The sequence below is a fragment of the Pleurodeles waltl genome, chromosome 8, assembly GCF_031143425.1.
Source record: "Pleurodeles waltl isolate 20211129_DDA chromosome 8, aPleWal1.hap1.20221129, whole genome shotgun sequence".
Taxonomy (NCBI): Eukaryota; Metazoa; Chordata; class Amphibia; order Caudata; family Salamandridae; genus Pleurodeles; species Pleurodeles waltl.
The window spans coordinates 512,452,420-512,465,541 of record NC_090447.1 but is presented as its reverse complement, the minus strand read 5'-3'; the positions used below and the strand labels follow the sequence as shown (position 1 = coordinate 512,465,541).

Below are 13,122 nucleotides of genomic sequence, written 5' to 3'. Positions count from 1 at the left end.
GTTCAAACTTTGAACCTAAACTTGAAATCAATATTATAAATGAGGAAAAAACTGTTCAAAGCTAGGACGCCTACGGAGGTCCGTTCCGAGCGCAGTTCAAAGCTCGCTCAAGGATAAACGCGCTGTCCCTCAGGTGAAAAACCTTAAGGAAGAACTGCTCACTGTTACGAACTTAATTACATTGCAAGACGCGTGCGCTCAGTTAAAAGAGAAACGAGCCGCAATCATTTTTGTCAAAGTGCTGAGCGGAAAATCCCTGTGGAGTCGGTGCCAAGCTTCTGAGCCGACCTCTCGAGGCTACAATTACAAAGGGGCCTCTGACAGCGGGTGCACCTTGGAGGTGGGAAGTGTGCGGGGAGCGGAAAGCTGGCGTTTCCTCGCTCCAGACGGGCCTCCAGGTGGCACGAGAGAGTTTCCAGAGGGCGCCCGGGGGTTCCTACCGCACAGCGCCCGGGAGCGCGAGAGCATCACCGGGGACAGGGGAGACAGCCAAAGGTGGGACAGAGATAGGGGAGTCTCCAGGCAGAGCGTGGAGAGAGAGGACGGCTGCCTGCCGGCGGCGGACGCGCTCTGTGTGCAGCATGAATTAGGGACCCGCGGCAACAACCGCAGCTCCATTCGGGGCCGCTCTGGGCCCGCGGACCTCGGCGCTGTCCGCTCCACCAGCTGGTCTGTTGGAAGAGGTGAGAGATCTGTTTTTACTTTTCCACAGCGCCTAAAAACCAACGCTTCAGGGGTGTCATGCAGTGCTTTACTCACCCATTCTCATGGCACCAGTGTCTCTAATGGGCGGCATCTGAGTACCTACCTGCCCCTTCTTTTAAATGTAATGTGCCAATATCCAGCAGGAGCACTTCTCAGCAGGGGTATGCTACTTTCATTGATTGAGTGCCAGAACTTCTCAATAGTAGGCAGAGCCTGTGCGATCGGAAGTACCTGTCTTTTTTAATACGTTTGATGGTTATTGTCCAAAGGGAACACTTTTGATGTATGCATTATAACGCTATTTTAATTTATCTACCAATACTGTATTTATAAATTCGGACTTTCAGTCTGAACGTTGCATAGAACAGCATCAAAAGGCAAACAAAAAATCATTGAAATTTACACTTGACTTTATAGTTGCTCTGTTGCTTAAAATCGTGTGCCTTTGGTAATCGTTGATGCAGGTGGTGAGACAGTAGACACGGAAAACATACCCTCTCACTTTACTGTCTTAGGGAGTCGATGCTCTTTTTTTAGACTGTGTTCAGTGATTTTGATGCGCATGATTTTGGTGGTTTAATATTAAATGCAGGGTGCTATGAGCATGGGAATGTGTATCCCAGAACACCCATGGAGACTGCAGGCTGGAGAGTGTGTTTTTCTTTCTCGATACAAGCATGCCGGACAGCCTGGACTTCATTGTTACATGGGTGTGCATAATTACATGTTGGTGGGTAGCACTGATGTAGGAAGGGTTTTGAGGGTGTTGTGGCCCCATGACTCTAATATAGGTCCCTGCCCCATTCTTCTGTCTTTAGCATCGTGGAGAAACCATGGACCATATCTCAGGGCCCACGGAGACATTTTTTACAACGAACTAATTACAATTATATTTTGCATGACTATCTCTCATGCCACATTCCCCATCACAGTGCTGGCCACTGCTCCCGAATTTAAGAGTACCTCTCTGGTCGCTCACGCTCAACACCTAAATAATGCCACATTTGATAACAACAAATGCAACCCGCTGCCAGCAACGCACTCCCTTCACGTTGTATCATGCTTTCCTTATGAAAAAGTGCTTTTGCTCCCCACAAATGTGGTAAGAAGCGCTTAATACATTTTGCGTTATACTACATCCACACAGAACTCATGCACGTGTAGAGACCAGCGGGTGCATGCAGAAAAACATCACTTCCTGGAAGTTAGTGTCTGTTGTATGGGCAAATCACAAATTGAATGCACACCAACTAGCTCAAACTCAAGCCGTCTCTCTGGAGTATCTCAATAGACGGCAATGTTGACAAGGAAAATGGGTAAAAATGTGACTTTAGCAATGACTTCCTGCAGGGCAGAGTTACATGTCAGCTGGGAGATTTACAGCATTGCAAACTGTCTTCCTTTGAGGAAAGGAAGGTATGTGTGTTTTTTACATAGTAATGTACAAGAGAGGGCTCTAATCATACTTTATTTAAAGCTTGCCTGACTATAACCCCCCCCCCCTTCCTACACTTACCAGCACTGAGTAAGCTGTGGCGTGGCTAGAATGCCATAGGCCTTAATGAATCCAGGGAACATTAAACACCCCCCTCCCCCCCGGCCCCACCAGTTAATAGTAAAAGTGCATTAACTTGAGAACAGTGGCTCTCTCACATCACACCCCCAGCCCCTGGTGCCACTGCACCTGCTGCACTATTGATAGCTACATAGCTAAGCTCCTGGTCAAAGTATTGCAGTCGCTGACACTTTTTTTTGCAGAGTACCATTCGGTGTGTGAAATGAGATCACATTTCACAATAGTTCATTCCATATTGTTGTCATTGCTCATCTCAGCCTGCTAGAAGGCGGAGATGGCCTGACAGGTAAGGGAATCTTTGGCTGTTACATGTGGATCTCAGCAGAAGGTGCTCTGCCCACTGAATTATTTTGAAAGTTAAAGGTATTAAGGGCACATGCACACCCCAAAGAAAACTGTAGGTACAACATGGCAGAAACATCTTCAAGGGACCTGGGATGAGTGATCCTAGCACATGTTGGCACAAGTTTTATTTATCTAATTCGTAAAGCACACAAACCTGGGAAGGTGTCCTGGTGGTAGGGCGACAACTGAGTAGATGTGTGGGATTCGGCAGCAGTGTGTTTGTCCAATTGTGAAGCAGACTTTTGTTAAGATTTACTGAGAAGATGTAATTTAGTTGACAGGGAACCGAGAGACTTGAATTTTAGATTGCGGGTTCCACACTTTGCCAAATTCTGTGATCCCGGGTATAGCACTTTTTTGTGTGGACGTGAGTTCTCCCAGCTACCCAAACGTAGGAGAAAGGAAACAAGTTCAGTCCAATTGATCCGTTTTCTACACAGAGTGCCATTCACAGCTGGGTCAAGGTTGTAGTTCGCTTCTTACTGGCTTTTTATGTATCCATACGTGTAACAAACATGACTCTGTTTTTATATGTTCGCGGCAAGTATTTGTTTAGTTTTTGACGATTGTTCTATTGAATATCTACCTCCAGAATATCGTGATACAACAAAATATCGAGGAACAAAATACAAAGAAGTAAATGCAGCTAGAGAAGTATAAATGTACTATTCCTAACTCCTCGTCTTCGTACCTTCATGTGTACACATCTCTAAGGTACATATATGAGGAGTAAGGTATAGAAAACCCAGACTTACCTGTCAGTATTTTATTTTCGATATTTTGTTCTTGCTATTGTGTTTTCAACTGTGAGTTTCAGCCACGTTAGTAGAAACATTACGAATGATGTCGACTATGTATAGCCCTTCGTAAAACAGCTACCCAGCAGCTTTCAGAACTTGCTGGCAAAGGATAGAGTACAGCAAATGTATTGCACCTTTTGTGCAGCTCCTCATGCCCCTAATGGTGCCATGAAGCACTTTGGGAGGATGAATAAGGGGGCTACACCATTTTGTCAGGTTGGTAGGGTGTTGGACTACACAGTGGCCCATGTGGATATGGTAATGTCACATGTTAGGTCAAGAGTGAAGCTCAACACTTGTGTAAACTTATAGCTGTGATTAATCATGGATTGTAGCCATAAGGTGTCAGGCGAGCACAGTCACATTTTGAGCACACTTACCATGTTCGACTACGAGGCTACTCCGTTCATTGCCCATGGTTGACTTTTCAGTGTAGGCACCATAAACACAGAGCAAGTGCAAGGAAATGTTTTAGCAGTAGAAATGTTGGGCCTCCAAGTATCTCCATAAATAAACTATAAAAACATTTTGATATCTACATATGTATGAGGGTCATTGGAATTATCAAATTCTGCAGCTGTGGCGTTGTCCACATAAATACTGTTTTGGTGTATTAGCCACAAAATCCATTATTTGATCCATAATTCACAGGTTTTAACAAAAAATATAGTTTCTGGTGTAAACAAATCGAAAGTTACTTTAAACCTGGTGTCCTGTGTTGCATGCAGGGGAAGGCCCTTTACCAAATTTGATTGGTCACCCTTCACTTGGTTATTGCCGTATTTGGGAGTTTGGGAGTAAAGCTGGTTAAATTATACTAAGGAGGTGAAACATTTGCCCCACCAGTGTTAATGTGTAAAAATGACAAAATGATAACACACTACTATCACAATATGTGCCACAATACCAAGCATAATCTGGTTTTCTTGACAAATAATTTAGTCAACCCTGCTGCATAATTTGGTCCTCTTCTGTCACGTAATTTCGATGGGCCTGATATGTATAATTTCTCTCTCTGTCCCACACACACCCTGTCTCTCTCTCTTTCTCCCCTTTATTACCTGTGGCCTATAAAATGGGCCTAGTTTTCCTGACCTATAGAGTTACTGTGGTTAACGGGCTTATTGGAATTAAGAGGCCACTCCTACTAAGGGCCTGTATGTGCTAAAACTGCCTATTTATATGCTAACACAATCAATATACGGTCGACCTTTCTTCTTTAAACAGGCTCCGACACTCAGTTGGGTGGAGTTTAAGCTATAAAAGACAATAACTTACTGAGTAGGATGGTCTCAGTTTTCAGCCCCCACACACACCCCACCCCTCTCACACAGATATGGGCAGACACAAGAGGCTCCCCCGAGCCCGTGCTGCAGAAGATGCGCTTTGAAGTACAGCTGCAGGGATCAGTGCCTTGACTGAGAGCTGTGGACGCTGGTTCTGCCCACTGTCAGGGGATACCCGGAGAGGTAACTATTTTGTTTCTTCCAACATTGGGCAGCAGTGCTTAGAGATGTGCTTATGATTGTTCCCTGGGCTGCTGAACGGCTTCTCCCACCCCTCTGGTGTCCAGTGACTGACAGCGCTGCCCTCAGTGCTGTCAAGAAACAAGTCAGTGTATTCGAGCAGGGATTTCCTTGCAGTGGTGTGGCTGCAGTCAGTGTTTAGTTTCCGCTGGTGGTTGGTTGCAGGTGGTGGGGACTGGCTCTCATTTTTTGGAGATTTTTTGGGACAAGTGAGAGGAATGCAGGAAAGGGAGCAAGGGGAAGGAAAAGACAGATAGAGGAACTAACAAATGACAAACCAGTGATGAAAAGGAAACTTAAAAGGTGCGATAAAGAAAAAGGAATTGTAGGGTGGTGGAATAAAGAAGGGGAATGAAAACTAGGCCATTTTGGTATTAAGTGGCGCCAGAACGGGATTTTAAGATTAACCCTGGGTCCTTGTACTTGTGTGTTTTTTTTTTTTTTTTACAAATGAAACATTGGATGTAGTTTATCAGATTTAGCATCGCTAAAGAGCTAACATCCAACCCCGACGACTTTTTTCCAGTTTGAAGGGGGCCCTCTTAGGTAAGCACCTCCCCACCCGTGTTTTTTATCTTAATCTTTACAACGTGTTTTGGAGTCATTTGTCTTTTTTCCAATGCTGAGCTCTTCTCCGCAACTGTGGTGCCTGTGCTTCCACTGGAGGTTCGTGAATATATGTGTTCAAGGAATAAATGTGTTTGGGGGGATCTGTGAGTAAATTTTAACCAGTTTGAAAATATTTTCCAAATACTCACAAGAACTATGAACTTGAATGTAGGGTTGATGGAGACGTTGACCAAATTTCCTCGAATTTTACATAGAGCAGTCTTGCCTAATTATTAATCTGAGTGCTTTTTTACTCAATTCCTTAATCTGTTAATTCCTACTTTACAGTCAAGTGGGGCTAATTTGCATTTTTGTTAAACAGTGCCCTACCAAGGGACCTTTTTATATTAAATCGCTTTTAAAATATTGTTTAACGAAGGTGCGTTTCTTCATGAGCGCTACAGTATTTACACTTGCAGTAATCAGATGCTGGAATGTTTTGCACAGGATTACACAGTTTTGTCATGTCAGTAAGTCCGTATTTGCATCCAGCTCCCAGGATCCACATCCATGTTTAACCCTTGTGCACACCTGTTACTTCAAAATGATATCTTTGTTAAAACCTGCGTTTGCTTGTACAGTGATGTTTATTGGATGTTTGACATTTAACAAGGTGTGACTAGCAAGATGGCTTGGCGGTTTAGACGCTCACTGCTGACATCTGTTGTGGGTTGCAGGTGACAAACTTGAATCCAGCAGGGTCAACTCAGCCTTCAAATCTTCCGAGGTCGATAAATCGAGTACGACTGAATTAGAGAACAATGTTAGCTTTTACTTACACAGAGTAGAAACGGCAGAAGTGAAGTGTGAAGGTCTATATTGAAACACGTTATTCTCTTCTGTATACATTTATGAAGGCCCAGCATTTAACAGCAGGTCAGGTGACACATTCCTTGTGATATCTTTATAGCATAAGACCAGCCCAGTGTGCAAAATAACATGTTCACACTGCTTTAAAAGAATGCAAAGACACCAAACCCCCTGTACCCTGCAGGCAAGGGTGCCGCTCGTACCCCAAGCCGAAAGAGCAGAGGTTGAGAAATAATGGAAGGGGAGGAGGGGACGTTATACAACATATACATTCAAATACAATAAGGTAATCAACAGTAAATGGAAGAGTATTTGTAGAAATAGAAGACCTCCATGAAACGACGCATGCTCAGGGGCAGTGCTTACTTTGTGCCGGTGCTTGCTGCTGTTGGGCGCCATCACTCATTTTTGTGCAATCAGACTTATTTTTCTTCTTCTTCGTAGTCTGACCCAGAGCAAGGGAGAGAATGTCAGAAAAGGGAGACAGCAGGGATAGAAAATGACCTGCAAGAGTGAGGTGAAAGGGTGTATGGTGGTGGAAGCAAGAAGCATGAGTTGGGTTGTACTACTGAATATCAACACCAATAATATTGTGGTACAGGAATATCGATGACAGATTATTGAAAAGGTAACTACATATAGGGAAGTATAGATTTACTATTCCTAACTCCACATCTACGGACAAGGAAGAAATATGTACCACATAGGTACATACATGTGGAGTTAGGTATAGACAATCTAGATGTACTTACCTGTCAATTTTTTTTTTTTCGATATTCTGTCCTCGGATTTGTGTCACATCAATATTGTGGTTTTGATTTTCAGGGGCATACCATGAGATGACTAGGAAGTCATGCTGCTTCTCAACCCTGGCATTTGGAAGCCGGTAGAAAATGGTCAGAATGACCAAGACCGTCACAATCTGAGGGCACCCTGGGCACAGTACCACAGGCCCTGCTTTCTTCAGGGCCCTGCGCTCCCACTGGAAAATGTATTTATAGATCACAAAAGTGTGCTTTGCCTACACTTGTGATATATTCAGATAATCTATTAATGACAGCAGCCGCTACATGGTGCCATAATAATGGAGTCACCTCAACATGTTTCCGCAGCCATTGATTCTGTTATAAAAGGTGCTTTTGTGGAGCCCACACAGTTTGTGACCCGGGCCCCGCAAAGGATTCTGCCAAACCTGAGGATGACCCAGGTTTTCTAACCTGCAACGCTATTTTATCTTTCTGTGTTTCTAAACGTGACATCCTAAGGTGTTTTGCGAAGTGTTCTTGAGTGCAGATGAGCAGTCTCCTGCAGTACACAGTAAGGTTTGCTACAGTCTCCAGCAGTTCCTGAAGGCCGGGTCCACAACAGAAGTTCAGGATAGCCATTGTCTATGTAGATATGTTACATGTAGGTTCACTCTTTGCAAAACCACTGAAATTATGCGGCAGAGCAGGACCATATTATGTGCCAGGGCTGATTATATTACGAAGCCAGAAAAGGCAAGTTATGCAGCATAATGTGGCACATTTTGTGACAGCATTAATTTATTAGTTATTTTTACTCATGGTACCATTATATGGCCAAACATTTCAAATCATTAGTGCCAGTTGAACACCCTAACAAATCAATAAGGAACTGAAAAGGGACCAGTCAATCTTTTTGAAGGGTCTTCAGCTGCATGGCAACCTTTATTGCTGCATTTTTAGTAACTTTTGATCTGTTTGAGCTAGAAACATTATTTTTGGTTAAAATTTGCAGATCATGCAGCGAATTATGGATAATGTGGCAAATGCAGCAAATCCATGGCCTTTACTATAAGCATATGCATCTTATTTAGATACCCTGAGAAATGTCCATGACTCTTCCCTCTTCGCTCTGGGTTGGATACCGCTGTTTCGGTATCCGTTATATAATATCCCATTGACCTAGTGTACAGGGACCTAGCTCCACGTCAAATGCACTGGACGGTGGCCACTGTGGCCTGATCCAACTGAGAGCTCACTCACTGTTCCAAAGAGGCCACCATCCCCCCACAACGATTAGAAAATAAACTTGAGGCCATATAACATTGCTAAAATTATTTTCAATAGTTTATTATTTTTGCTTAGAGTGATTGTGGTGGGCACAAAAGAGAGATTAATTGCTTATATTTGGAATACAAATGAGGTTTATTCAGAGACACTGTCTTACGAGACTGTGCCCGGCGCATGCCACAACTGTGCACTTCTAAACAACAAGGAGCAGTGCTACAGCGGGTGCATTATGCAGTTTAATCACAGGGGGCGCCTTTGGTTTCTAGATCTCCGGTACAAGCAGCTCTTCTGTCTCTGAAACTGTTTTCCTGCCTAATTCAATTTCACGCACTTGCCAAATTCCCGTCCATCTGGAAAGTGATACTGGACTCCAGCTCTGTAGGAAGCTTTCTTGTGATCCAGCCTGGAATTCAGGAGTACTACAAGAACACAACAAAATCTTTGTAGATCAGACCCTTTGTATCATTGTCTGCGTTTTTGGTGGGTCAGAAGTACCACTCCTGTTAAAGATTAAAACTCCAGAGCTACAGACTGGCTGTCTGTTTACAATAGCACGTGCAAATAAGATTAGTGCAAGCAAAAATAACAGAGATAAACATGTAGCGAAATAGCAGAAAAATAAGCCGTAGTGAATACGTGGTGTGAGGTCACAGAAGCACCAGTAAAATGCATTGCCAATAATTATTAATTTTCATTAATACGGACAGTCCAAGAAAAAAAAATAACTTCTGTTTATGCATTTTAAAAGCTTTGAATGAAGATTAAGGGTTTGATTAGGAGAGAGTAGTAACAGAGAAGGCACCAAAAAGGCAAATTCCCCTCAGCATCTCCAGTGGTATGTACAACTTGGTTTGTGGACCCTAGGTTGCGGGCATGATGCCAAAGTAGATTTCTACCCATCACTAAGGCCTGGAGTTATTTCTGTCAAACAGGGCTCAACCTTCCAGTCTAGGGTGACAGGACCACCAGGATATCTGACAGAGTTGACTCCGTGAATGACTTCCATGGAAATAGTGGTGAACATACTGTGAACGCTAAGTACTTGAGATCTAAAAATCCATCTACTGAACTGTTTCTCCATCAAAAATATCCTTCCAAGATGAATGCAGGCACTTTGGGGGGAGACATTTCAGACACCATAGCAGACAAAGCAGTCATCAGTGGGTTTTCCTCCTTGACAGGTGACGTAAGTGCATCAACATGTCAGTGGCATAACATAACATGAGCACCCCCCTTGCAGAGTACATAGAGAGGGTTTCCCAAGTCCAGTCTGGAGGTCTCAGGCCAGGGGCCTGCTGCGCAGTGCTGGCAGTGTTGAGGGGGGCCCCTCTTGGAGCTGGGGGCCCCCTCCCTCAACACAGGGGCTGCGGGGGCTAATGTTATGCCACTGCAACGTCATGCACAAGATGTGGTAGCCAAACTTTAAATCGGGCTGTAATCCTTTTGTATACGTTTGCCCTCTGTTGGAAACTTCTCAATGCCACTGTAGTTTTGTTTTCATTTCTATTGTATGGATGATGGTGTGGCATGTGTCTGTGACTGTATGTCATGTTTCCCTGATGGATGAGCAGGTCTTCTGCACACAACAATAAATCAGGCTGTATATTCCTGTTCTTAACCTTGATGGCAAAAACACTAATCGATTTCTGAACAATGAATCTATAACACATTAAGGGAATCCTTGTCAGTGATTTAGTACCTATTTATATGCGCCTTCTCTAAGCGAGTTGGCTTTTTCCAGGATGTCGTGTCTCTGTATTTTTGTTTCTGTAGCATATTACTCTTCTTTAGGACATAATTCGAGTGAGTTGCCTCCAGATGTTTATAATGGGTCACGCTCGAGAGCTCTGGAGTTGAGGCTGAAAGCAGTATGAGTTTCTCACAGTGCCTGTCAGAGGGTCAAAAAGGAGTTCAGATCAGAATACGTGGTCATCCAAACTATTGCCTATCTGCAGAGCGCACAGAGAAATGGTCCTATATTCCAATTGCAAATGTGATTCTGTGCAAATGTATGAGAAGGAGGTGCACAGTTGTCGAAATAATGACAAGGTAAAAGTAGAAGAAAATGCAGTGGTTACAGATGAGTGGGTGCGTTGTATGCTTGTTGGGTGGGAAATTGAGGAGGTGCAGGAGGTGCCTTCAGGAGAGTGAAAACAGGATCCTGAAGCACAAAGAGATGAGGAGTAAGATATGTAGATGGACGCTATGTGGAGATGAAAAGGCTATATATATTTCACATGGAGTGAACATAGCAGTGACACTCTGCAGAGCACTACTCCTTCCACAAGCCTTAGTAACATTTAATTTAAGATCTCATAATTTCAGAACTGAAACATCTTCAATATTAGTTTTTTACAACAAGGCCATTTTTGTTACTCATTAATCTTAAATAGCTAACACCGGTTGGCAAAGCCAATAGTCTTGGCTTATTTTAGGTATATGTCAGTTCTTGTTTTATTTATCTGGATGCAATTATAGAAAGCTTGGCGTGGAACTAAAATACCGGTCGGGCATAGGCATCAGAGAAATTTAGTTTGCATAGTTAAGCCACACCCTTAATTACACAGGCCACACCCCTTTTAGAGGCTCTCACCCTCCCACACACTTTTTTTTTCAACATACTTAAATCCCTGACATGAAGACTTTCCTCTTCAGGTAAAATCTCATGACTACCTGGCCTCCATGTGGTTCTTTGACCATTCTGCCCCTGACCCTTCTCTGTGCCCTCCGGATGCTATCTAGAACCCCTTTCCTCTTTGAACTCCTTTGCAGTGTCACTGAAAGGATTTTTGGGGCCTTGGGCAAGGCATATAATGGGACCTCCATGTTTAGAAGAACTTTGAATTTTATTACCCATTTTCCAGTAATTCAAGCAAATATTGAATTATACATTAAATTTACAAAAACGAGGTGCCGAAATATGTTTTGACTGAGACCCTAAAATCCTGAATTTGACACTGGATAGTGAGAGACAATCTAAACCAGAAGTAGGCGGAGCGAGGCAAAGAGGTTGAGATAGAGAAACAGCGTTTATATAGAGAGGAAAATTACTTTCCTACTTTCCTAGAGGGCCCTTTGGGAGATGAGGGGCCCTGAAAATTTGCCAGTTTTGCCCATGCCATAAAACACCTCTACCTACCTGTCTCTTTGTCCCGCTGCCAATACTACTGGCAAAAACTTCAAAGAAATATCCAGCAACGCAACTTTTATCAAGTGTATTCTTTCATGTGTTCTCCCCTTAGCTCTTGGTTAATTCCCTCAGAAGCGAGACCTGGGAGTATGCATTACCCCTTAGAAAGGTCATGCCTGCGTACTTCTACGTCAGTGTGTGCAAGCGCTGGCATACGCATATTTATGCTCACGTGTGGTGTGTGCAAACGTGAGGACATATGCATAGTCATAGATTTCTATATTGATGTATGTGCGTGCCTCATAGCAGTGACAAACATTATCTTCATTTTGAAAGCTCATTAACAAGTGTTAAGATCACAGCTTGAGTAAGTTAAGCAACCCATTCCCTGACACAAACATGCTACTCTACCGTTGTCCTCAATCAGTGTAGGTTGTCAGCTGGATTTCCAAGAACAATCACAAGGGTAATGACTTTGATGGACTAAAATATAGGTGTCCAGTGTTAGTCCAAGAGGGCCGGATCCATGCTATGTTTTCAGGATACTGACAGAGCATGTAATGGGTTACATGTAGAATAATGCATGTAAATGTATCTTTTTAACAGCCCTGTCAATTGGCATGGATCCTCCGTGACCATGATCTGAGTGGTTGCCTGCTCTTGGAGATTAGCCAGCACTTACAGGACATTATCGCAGAGGTATTAGCATCACTGAACACAATTCGGTGAGGCTGTTCGTCCCCACACATGCCAGGCATAGAGAAGTGAACTTTTTAGTTTGAATGATGAGGATCTCCTTCAATGACCCCTTGCCAGTGGTGAGTTGATTGGTCCTTGAACGTAGACAGGACAATACAACAGGCCGGGTCTTGCCTTACCTAGGGGTTGGCCAGTTACATGAGCTCTCTGTAGCCACTGTGCAGCTGGCCATTCATACATATAATAAGCATAGCTGATGTTGAACATGTGACTAGGCTGCGCATATTGTGGAGTGAGCTGAAGATGGGGTTCCATCAGAGACTACGAGCTTCTTGTGTTTGGTACAAGCCTTACTTTATCAATGGTGCTGTTGTCTGAAAAGGTAGAGTGACTTGGGAGGAAACTCGCCCTGTTTGAACCCTATACAAAATGTTGAACCATAACGGTACTTATTATGAGTGGCCTTTTATTGCTGATGGAATTATGATATCTGCATTGTTCCAGCAGACCTGTGTTTTCCCCTTTTTTATACGTTGTGGAGATTTCCAAAGCCAACAGTTATGTGTGAAAATCCAGGGAACAAGAAAGAATTACTGGGGGAATAGAACCGAGAATTACTAATTCACATGGCAATCCTTCATATCTAAGGGGATTCTCGGAGTCCATCTCATAATGGGTGGGGAGAATCCAGGTAATTTCCCAGGCCTCTCATGAGGGCCATAGTGTCAACCATTGATGCTTTTTAACAGTATCTTATGCCATCTATATCACGTGCACTCCCTGCCAATGGCACAACACATTGCCAGGATTGTCTTAAGCATCAAGTTCAAGCTGGTTGTTTCACATCACACCATGCTATTTGTTATATTTGTTTAGGGTTTTGGAAGGC

The 13,122-nt window shown here is 43.5% G+C and overlaps 1 protein-coding gene across 4 annotated transcripts in view; it reads left to right on the top strand.

The window, feature by feature from the left end:
- The first annotated feature begins 339 nt into the window (after positions 1–339).
- The window catches only part of EDAR (ectodysplasin A receptor), a 338,186-nt gene continuing 325,403 nt past the window's right edge, over positions 340–13,122 (top strand). For 2 of the 4 annotated variants that reach the window (XM_069204491.1, XM_069204490.1), the window contains exon 1: positions 340–683. The gene's annotated coding sequence lies outside the window, so the exon portion shown is untranslated. Of the gene's footprint in view, positions 684–4,755; positions 4,896–13,122 lie in introns of those variants that run through there. The other 2 variants (XM_069204492.1, XM_069204489.1) reach the window with 2 other exon arrangements.